Source organism: Erpetoichthys calabaricus, chromosome 5 (genome assembly GCF_900747795.2).
Source record: "Erpetoichthys calabaricus chromosome 5, fErpCal1.3, whole genome shotgun sequence".
NCBI lineage: Eukaryota > Metazoa > Chordata > Cladistia > Polypteriformes > Polypteridae > Erpetoichthys > Erpetoichthys calabaricus.
Window position 1 is genome coordinate 229,682,512 of NC_041398.2, and position 11,087 is coordinate 229,693,598.

Here is an 11,087-nt window from a genome sequence, read left to right on the forward strand (position 1 = left end):
TTTTACAAAAATCACAGGACTGGACAGGGCTGGAGTGGCTCAAGACACGTCTCTGACTATTCTTTAGTGGCCCAGACTTAAATCCCACAGAACAATCTAATGGAGCTTGAGAAGTTCTGGCAGGAAGAACGGGATACACTACCCCAATCCAGGTGTGCAATGCTTGCAGAGTCTTACCCAAGAAGACTCAAAGTTTTATTTGCTGCAGGGGCTTCTACAAAACACTGAATTAAGGGTCTGTATCCTTACTGTATATGAGTGACTTCTAAAAACATGCTTTGACTTCATCATTAGGGGTTATTGAGTGTAGAGTGATGGACAAAAATAGCAAACGTGTAGATCTACAACACAGTAAAGTGTGCGGAAAATGAAGGGGTCTGAAAACTTTCTCAGTCCACTTTATACAAGGAAGTGAGTCTTTGTTGTGTTGTCACTTTACCATTCAGTACCTGGAGATCCAAGTGGACAACTTCATTGATTTTTGTATCAGCCATTAAGTGCCCAATGAAAGCAGACTGGCAGTCCACCTAAGAGAAAAAACAGAAACATACAGTAACAGGCACTCCAGTACATGACTCATATTTATTTAGTATGTTTAATTATGGAAATCTAGCAGATTTTATTAAAATACTGGAATTCATTGGAAAATGCTAACAATGTGAGTTTGATAGATTGCTAACCTACTCTCAGGACAAGTAAGTTAAAATCTAAATTTCAGAGTTACATTTTAGCTTTTGAACACTTTTAGAATTATTGATGCATATACCAGTGAATGTCTAATTTAGAATAATTGAACTATTAGGAGTGCATAAAGTTTAAATTTTTATCTATCCTAATAACAAATTCATTCACATATTGCATTACAGAGATTACACCCTAAAGATGACATAAAATTAGGGCTGTCAAAGTTGGGAAAAAAATACATGACCGTTATCTTTTTTGACCTTTAACTAAAATATTGTAAATGAATGAATCTGTCAGGTACTAAAGGTCAAGGGTATTTTTTGAAAGAAATAGTTGTGATCCAGAAAACCACTAGGACTTAGTAGACTTCAGTCTGACTGAAATTTTAGTAGCAATGAAATAAACAACATTATTAAAAAAAATAAAGAAGGACGATGTTCCTGCTGGGTGGAAAATTAGAGAGATAACCTCAGCTCAACCAAAGAAATATAAAACACATCCTGCTTGTAATTACAGGCCTGTACACCATATGTCAGTGCTTTGAAAATAATAGAAAACTCAGAAAATGTGAAAAATATCTACAGAAAAATAATATTCTGAAATAGAGGCAGGAAGAATGGAAGGACATAATATATACAAAATGCTACGGCTTGAATTTGTCACACAATTACTTACAAACAACTGGGTCTACAACCATGACATGATACACGCTGGTGAAGCAAAAACTGTGGCAAGTGGCAGACTTCACAAAGTTAGTATTTTTTTTTTTTTAATTTTATTTATTAATTTTATTGTAATGATTCTATACAAATAGATCCATTTATACAAAAAAGGACTGAAGACAAATCAAACCCCACCCTTATAATAATAATAATAATTCATTACATTTATATAGCGCTTTTCTCAGTACTCAAAGCACCCCTGAGAAGGACAGCATGGCCAAAGGAGAATTGCTTAGAGCTTTTTAATAGGGCAAAAACAAACAAGGAAAAAATATATATAAATAAATAAATGGAGAAGGAAAAGAAATGCAGAAATAATTATTTCTTCTTATTCTAAAATATTATTGATTAGATCCTGCCAGGTTTTGAAAAAATTCTATACAGATCCTCTAACTGAGAATTAGATTTTTTCCAATTTCAAATAATATAAAACATCGGTTTCCCACTGACTTATAAGAGGAGAGTTAGGATTCTTCCAATTTAACAAAATAAGTCTGCGTGCCAAAAGTGTAGTGAATGCAGTCACAGTTTGCTTGTCCTTCTCCACTTCAAGTCCATCTGGAAGAACATCGAACACAGCTGTTAATGGGTTAGGAGGGATTGTGACCTCAAGGCTGTCTGAAAAGCATTTAAAAATTTTGGTCCAAAATGAAGTTAATTTGGTGCAGGCCCAGAACATGTGACCCAATGAGGCAGGAGCTTGGTTGCAGCGTTCGCAGGTTGGATCTTGCCCTGAAAACATTTTGAACAGTTTTAAGCAAGACAGATGAGCTCGATATATAATTTTTAGTTGAATAATTCTATGCTTTGCGCATATGGAGCTCGAATGAATTCTCTGCTTTGCTACCTTCCACTCCTTTTCTGATATATTAATTAAGAGATCTTTTTCCCATTGTCCTTTTGGATCTTTGAAAGGAAGGGACTCTAACAAAATTTTATATAATGCGGAAATGGTATTTAATTCCTCGAAACTGAGCAGTATTTTTTCCAGCATGGTGGAGGGTATGAGATGAGGAAAATCGGGCAGTTTCTGTTTAACAAAGTTTCTAATTTGAAGATAGTGAAAGAAATGTGTAGCTGGGAGGTTGAATTTGGAACGTAATTGTTCAAAGGATGCAAAGATATTGTCTATATAAAGATCTCTGAGCAATTTAATCCCAAATCTTTTCCAGGTATTAAAAACTGGATATGTTTGTGAGGGTTGAAAGAGGTGGTTCTCCTGCAGAGGTGCCACTGATAAAAGATTTTCCATCTTAAAATGCTTTCTAAGTTGGTTCCATATTCTGAGTGAGTAAAGCACAATTGGGTTATTAGTATATTTGTGATAACTTTCATTTATTGGAGAGCAGAGCAGGGAGTATAAAGAAGTACTACAGGATTTTGCTTCTATTGCGGACCAAGCCTGTGTATGTTCATTTATTTGTGTCCAGGTTTTTATGGCTTGTATGTTTGCTGCCCAGTAATAAAACTGAAAATTAGGTAGAGCCATGCCACCTTCTGCCTGAGGTCTTTGTAGGGTGCTCTTCGGATACGTGAATGTTTTGAGTTCCAAATAAATTAGGTTATAGTTGAATCTAATTACTTAAAAAATGATTTCTTGATATATATTGTAATGTTTTGAAATAAAAAAAGAAGTTTAGGAAGGATATTCATCTTAACAACGTTAATTGTTCCGGCTAGAGTGAGATAAGGGGTTGACCGTCTATGCAAGTCTTGCTTAATTTTTTCCATACAGACGGCAAAATTTTGTTGATAAAGAGCTTTATGTTTACTTGTGATATTTACCCCTAGGTATTTAAACTGCTCTGCTATGGTAAAAGGTAGGGTGTCCAATCTAATATTATAAGCTTGTGAATTCACTGGAAAGAGTATACTTTTATTCAGATTAATTCTGAGACCAGATATCTTTTGAAATTCTGTAAGTGCTGTTAAAACTGCAGGCACATTGTTTTCTGGGTCTGATATATATAAAACCATATCATCTGCATATAGAGAAATTTTCTGTTCCAGTCCTTTTCTGACAATCCCCTTTATCTGATAAGAATTTTGACAGTGAACCGCCAGTGGTTCAATGGCGATTGCAAACAGCAATGGTGACAAGGGGCATCCTTGTCTGGTACCACGTTCTAGCTTAAAGTAGTCTGAACAAATGTTGTTAATACAAACTGAAGCTTCTGGATTGGTGTACAGTAGTTTGATCCATGCACACATATTCGGGCCAAACCCAAATTTCTCCAATGCAGTGAAAAGGTAGTTCCATTCAATTATATCCAATGCTTTTTCTGCATCTAGTGATAATAATATCTCTGGGGTGTTTGACTTTGCTGGTGAATATATTACATTAAACAGGCGTCGGAGATTGGAAGATAAGTGTCTGCCTTTAATAAATCCAGTTTGATCCTGTGATATTACCAAAGGCAGCACTTTCTCCATCCTTCTAGCTGTAATTTTTGAGAGTATCTTAACATCATTATTCAGGAGTGAAATTGGTCTGTATGATGCACATTGTAACAAGTCCTTATTTTGTTTAGGGAAGACGGTGATTAATGCTTGATGAAAAGTTTGAGGTAGAATTTGATTGTCTCTAGCTTCTGTAAATGTTGCCAATAAGAGGGGAGCTAGCTGAGTGGAGAATTTCTTATAAAATTCTACAGGGTAGCCATCAGGGCCTGCTGATTTCCCGCTTTGAAGTGACTTTATAGCATCTAGTAATTCTGATAGGGTCAGAGGTTTATCAAGTTCCTCAGCACTTAAAGCATCTATTTGTGGTGTCTGTAATGTATCCAGAAATGCATTAGATTGTGTGTTGTCTTCTTTGAACTCAGAAGAATGTAAGATTTTATAGTAATCACTAAATGTGTGCATTATATTTTTATGGTCAATGATTTCTTCTCCATTCGTGTTGGTGATTACTGGGATTGCATTGCGAACTTCTTGCTTGTGGATTTGTTGAGCTAAAAGCTTATTAGCTTTCTCTCCGTGTTCATAGTAATGATGTCTTGACTTATAAATAAGTTGTTCAGTTTCTTTAGTTGTCAAGATGTTGAGTTCTGTATGCAGAGCCTGCCTTTTCCTATGAAGAGCCTCACTTGGACGCCTGGCTTGTTCTTCATCTATTCTAGTAATTTCGCTTCTTAGCTCTGACGCTTTCTTGGTTTCTAATTTATTTCTGTGGGAAAGATATGAGATAATCTGTCCTCTTAAGAAGGCCTTTAGAGTTTCCCAGAGTGTTCCTGCAGAAACCTCTGAGGGTGTGTTTGTCTCTATGAAGAAGATGATTTGTTTGGATATAAATTCTGTGCAGTTCTTGTCTGCCAATAGAAGAAGATTAAGATGCCATCTGCGAGGTGAGGGGCTTAATGATTTTAGCTCCAAGACTAGAGGGGCATGGTCAGAGATACCAATTGTGTTGTATTTGCACGATTTTATTATAGGCAAGAAATTATTATCTATAAAAAAAATAATCAATTCTTGAGTAGCTATAATGCACTGGTGAGTAGAACGAATATGTTCTTGAGTTTGGGTTAAGAAACCTTCAGGGGTCTGATAAGTTTGTGGTCAGTTACAAACTGTGTAACTGTCTTTGCAGTGTTAGATGTCGTCCCCACTGTGACGGGAGTCCCATCTAAGAGTGGATTTAAAACACAATTAAAGTCCCCAGCCATTATAATTTTATGAGTGTTCACATTGGAAATGGATGCAAATAGATTTTGCATGAATTCCTTATCATCGATATTGGGTGCATAGACATTTATCAAAATCATTTTACTGTTAAATAAGTTGCCCATGACCATCACATATCTCCCTTCAGGGTCCGATACTACATCTGATGCTACAAATGGAACTGTTCTGTGTATGAGAATTCCCACACCTCTAGTTTTCTTTGTAAAGCTAGAATGGAACATTTGGCCAGTCCAGTCTTTTTGTAGTCTGGACTGATCCTTGCTTAGTAAGTGGGTCTCCTGTAAAAATACTGTTTTAGCGTTTAAGCCTGTTAGGTGAAAGCATACTTTCTTTCTCTTTAATTCGTGATTCAGGCCTTTAACATTCCATCTAACAAAGTTAACTGTCCCATCATGGAGACATTGATTCTGAGTTTTTAATGTCATTTTACGTTAGTGGGGATTATGTCTTTCTTACAGCAAACTGCATAGGCAAACAGATCGAGAAGGTGACACAAGAGCAGTGGTTCTCAAATTGTGGGGAGGGCCCCCCTAGGGGGGCACGAAGTAACAAAAAGGGGGGCGCAAAGATGTGAAAAAAAAAACAAGAATCGAAAATATGAAAAATACATCTATTGAAACCAAAACAAATTAATTTAAACTACATTCTGATACTAAAAAAATAAATATAGAGTTAGATAAATGTCTATAAAAGTTAAGTAGGTATAATAAAATATGCATCTATGATATATCATTAATTAAAAAAGAACAAATTGGTATTAGTGGGCTCCTTTCAAAAAAACGTTGGGGGGGGGGGGGGCGCAATAAAACTGTTATGAAAACTCGGGTCGCAAATACTTAAAGGTTGAGAAACGTCGCACAAGACAGTGTCTAGAGGGTGTGCTGCTGAGTGTGAAGCAAATTGCAGAATCCCATTATGTGATAGGAAGAAGAAAAACACAACTACACCTGTACTGAGAAATCCACTGGCTGCAAATTTAAAAATCTGGATTTTAAATTTCAAAAGACTTAAACTTAAGCTTAAAACTGACAATATCACCATTGTAGCAAATTTCTAAGTCCTGATATCAAAGTAAAACCTCATGATATCAATGTTTTGAAAGCAGATATCAAATTAAAGCAATTAAATGTTAAAACGGCTTGTTTTAGATGAAGTAAGTTTTCAATACCTGTGCAAGCGTGGATTGGGCAGGCAACGCAACACAAATGCAAGTCCAGATAAGTATTCTGAGTATTCTACAAGTCATAGAAATATTTTGTCATTTAACGTAATGGTGCTGTGTCCATTTCAGAACTTCGTAATTTTTACTTTCTCATATATGAAGTATAGGGAAAGTATTGGAATCATTCAAAGATTCGATGTCAAGATCTTGATGTTTTAGACCTTCTTGAATCCGAAAATACCATTTTTGGAAACATATATGTGTGTGTGTGTGTGTAAACATGATAACTTGAGTACGCTTCACTTAGGTCAACCAAAAAGTATTAGGTACAAAACGTAGATTTCTATCCAGATTTCTGTCTAACCAGAAGCGGTATTTTACGTTTTATTCATGCAGCTGCAGAGTCCGATTTATTCAACTTTACTTTTATAATAATTGTTCAACATATTATTAATATCATTTGATTTGTTGTTGATGATTCTTAATGTACATAATATAAAATATAATCATTGTGGTGTGGTTTACTCCTCAAATATCCATCCCCATATCTGAGTATACGAGTAAGTTTAAGGGAGACCACTCCCAATTTTTTATTATATAAATGCTTTTTTTTAACACATCCCATTTGTGCTTTTCAAAGTGCACCGAAGTGATACGAGTGTCAATAGCTACTGTACATTTCCCAATACAGCCAATTTTCACATTAGTAGTAATGATCCTGATAATACTGTTCATTCCATTATTTTGAATACCTATGGTTTTTACTTATTTGTTTTCTAAATCTGTAACTGCTTCAAAATGATATTAATTGGAACATATTCATTAAGTGCATAAACTAAAAACAGTATGCTAAACTATATTTTATTTATTTAAACCACAATATCAGCACTGAAGAAATGAATTTGTATTTGCAATCTTGCAATTAATCCACGGCAAATATTTGACAATGGAATTCTGACTCAAAAGACTTGCTGCAAACATGAAATGTCTGTGCAATAACCGAAGCTGATTGCTACCGGCATTTGTAAAACGTAAAAATTAAATGGAAGACGGAAACAATGTAGAGCTGCTCTACAGCAGCAGATTTTGGCCTTAGAATCCCCTCCTAAATGTATCACAGTCTTATCTTTAAATTACAGAAGCTGTGCTATTGTGCTGGATTAAATGTTCAAAGAGAATATTTGACTACAAATTTATTAAATTTTATTGAATATTATGGATAAGCGAATAAAACTGCAAAGCATAAAATGATTTGTGCTCTTTATTTTGGATTAATTTGTCTCTGTTTATCATCAGCTTATTACTAAAAAGGAAACCAAACAAAAACCGGTTCCAATTCTTTTTATATTTGGTGTATGTAAATCTTAACTGAGTCATGAGATTCAATAACGGCTTTAATTAACAGCAAGAATCGGCTTCTCCTTAAGAAACTGGTTGGAGTGAACTTGGCTGGAGTCTGACGTTCCAGTTTAGCTGGTCATCTGTTGGCTCGTTTCACATCTCATTTCTGTTTGACTGCCATTTAATGAAGAAACAAATCAATTCAGAGGTCTACTGAGGATGCTACTGAGGCTGCTCTCCATGCTACCCTGTCCCACCTGGAGCACCAGGGGTGCTATGTACGTCTCCTCTTTATTGATTTTAGCTCTGCTTTTAACACCATCCTCCATCACAGCTTGGTGGGCAAGCTGCTAGCCCTGGGACTCCCGTATTCCACCTGTACATGGATTAAAGACTTCCTGACAGACCGCACACAAAGGGTTAGGGTGGGCCCTCACATCTCCTCGGCCATCAGCATCAGCACCGGCTCTCCTCAGGGCTGTGTGCTTAGCCCCCTGCTCTTCACGCTGTACACGCATGACTGCGCCCCCGCCCACCACAGCAACATCATTGTCAAATTTGAAGATGACACCACTGTGGTGGGGCTCATCTCTGGGGAGGATGAATCCGCCTACGGGGACGAAGTGGAGCGACTGACAGCATGGTGCACTGACAACAACCTGCTCCTGAACACAAGTACGACCAAGGAGCTCATTGTGGACTTCAGGAAAAAGAAAACGGACATCAAACCACTCTACATCAGAGGGGACTGTGTGGAGAGGGCATCAGACTTCTGCTTCCTGGGAGTCCACATCATGGAAGGCCAGTCCTGGGGTGTGAAGACAGCTGAGCTGGCGAAGAAAGCTCAGCAGAGACTTCATTTCCTGAGAGTCCTCAGGAAAAGTAACATCCCCCAAAAACTGCCGGTGTCCTTCTATTGCTGCTCTATCGAGAGTATTCTGTGCTACTGCTTCTGCGTGGGATTTTCCAGCTGCACAACAGCGCAAAGGAAAACACTTCAGCGGATTGTAAAGACTGCCCAGCAGAACATCAGCTGTTCTTTACCCTCTCTGGATGAACTGCACACCTCTTGCTGCCTCAGGAAAGTGGAAAACATCTTAAAAGACTCCTCACACCTCGTTCATGACATGTTCCAACTGTTGCCATCAGGCAAAATACATAGGAACATCAAAACAAAGACTAATAGACTGAATAACAGTTTCTACCCTGTTACTATTAGGGCACTGAATGCCACCTCATCACCTCCAATGCAGCAGTGCAATACATGACATCTTGTGTAATAGTGTTCATGTGCAATTAAGGTCTTATGTTGAATGTTTGTGTTCTACCTTATTTCTTCTTATCCTGTTTTTAATTATATTTTATTTATATTTTGACACCGCAGGGACTGCACCTAATTTCGTTGTATTTGTTACAATGACAATAAAGATATTCTGATATTCTGATTCTGATCCTTAAAAAACAGGGCTATTAAAATGAAGGGAAAAGGAGTTAATTAGCAATGAAAACTGCTGGCTGATTAGGAAAAGTTAGAATGAAAACCTGCAGCCACTGTGACCCACCAGGACCGGAGTTCAACACCCCTGACGTAGAGGGAATATTTCACTTTTACAGAAAATGTTGCAAATGCAGATTTGAAGATGTGGTGAAAGAGAGCGGCGGATGTAGTAGAGCCAACAAAATCATTACTTACAGTATACAGGCAGACCTGTAAAAGTACAGCAGAGGATTTAATGGTGATTGACGCTGTATTTGAAATATTTTATCCTTTCATTTTCCACTTTATTCAGACAGGCAATCACTTAAATTTAAATTACATGACATACAGAAAGCTACAATAAATACAAGAAAATCTATGTAATGTGTAGTTTTACCCCTGACAGCTTTTCTTATTATTTTCTAACAGGATAAGGCAAAAAAGAAAAAGCGCTATGAGAAGCTAACTGTGAAGAGTGGAAATGAGACAGAGGGGAGAAAAAGCAAACTGAATAAAGAAAGGGGGCACAGGTCCAGTCATCTGCTTAAGCACAAAGCAGGCATCTGCTGCCATGTGAAGGCCAAACCTGCTAAGCCATGTGGAGCTGAGCTGGCTTCTGACAAGTTAGATGAAGCCCTCATTTAAAACGGAGAATCATTCTTCTTGGAACAGGCAATGCAATTCAATTGTATTATATTGTAATCACATGTTATGATTTCCCAAGTGATTTTATTCTAATTAAAACATATAAAATAAAGAAGAGAGACTTGGTACCATGTTTAAGGTATTGTAATAGTTAAAGAAATGTCAACTCTGCGAAACTATGCATTTAAACAAATACCACATCACCTTGTTCTCAAGACCTGGAAAATCTGAGGAAGTTTAATTAATATATAGTGTGATGGACGGCCGGCAGCTCATCCCGGCCGACACATCCAGGACGTTAGATGGTGTCTTCCCTGCAGCCTAGAGGTGCACCAGATTCCCGCAGGGCATCATGAAAGATGGAGTTTGGCTTCACAACCCTGCTGGGTACCGTGGGGGCCACCGTGTGACGCTGCAGGGAGACGAGGGGATTTTTGTTTCCCGTATAGCCCGGAAGTACTCCCAAGTCACGGGGACGGAAGAACAGAAGTACTTCTGGGCTGAAGAAAAATGTAATTCTCCATCTGACCCAGAAGTGCTAATGAATCACATGGACAGAAGGACAGGAGCACTTCCGGGTCAAGGACTATATAAAGGACTATGGGAGACCCAGCAAGCGGAGCCGGAGTTGGGAAGGAGTGTGACGGAGCTGCTGGGAGGAGAATTGGTGTGTTGTGATTATTGATTTATTGTTCATTGAGGTGATTGTGGTGCACTGGTGGCACACTATCAAAGAAAGAAGAAATTAAAATATTTCTAGTGCTTTTACTTGGTGTCTTGGATGTTTGTCTGGTGGGTTTGAGGAGCTACAGTGCCCTCTAGTGTCACAATAGATATATTGTCATGTGCGTGTGTGCAAATAGTGGACATTTTAAAGGTTCTGGCACTCTACGATTACACCTTCTCTTTCCCTCCTTCTGCAGACCAGAAGATTGACGGCTTTTCCACCAAGGATATCACTTCCAGGAGTCCATCCACCTGACCTGCCTCTTCATGCTGGAAACCATCTTGGTAGTTGTATCCAGACTCTCATCTGAAAAGACACAATGTAACACTTTAACCCGTGTTTTATGTCTCTTTTTTGAGACATCAGTTATACAGGGGTTGCCTATGGGCGCCCCAAAACTTCTCACTGTCTTTGCTTTGTTATTACAATATATATATATATATAAATATACTGTCACGTGTGCATCTGTGGATCACCCTCTGGGCACTACTGAGGTATTTACTTTCCACCCTGCATTGAGAAGGGGCGCTGGCACTAACCCTATCCTTTGTTTATCCCTCCACAATACAAAGAAGATGCCCAGTGAGGGCAAGTGACTCTGTCCCTTCCAATTCCCCCTGCTAAATATCCCACGGTTCCAGAAAA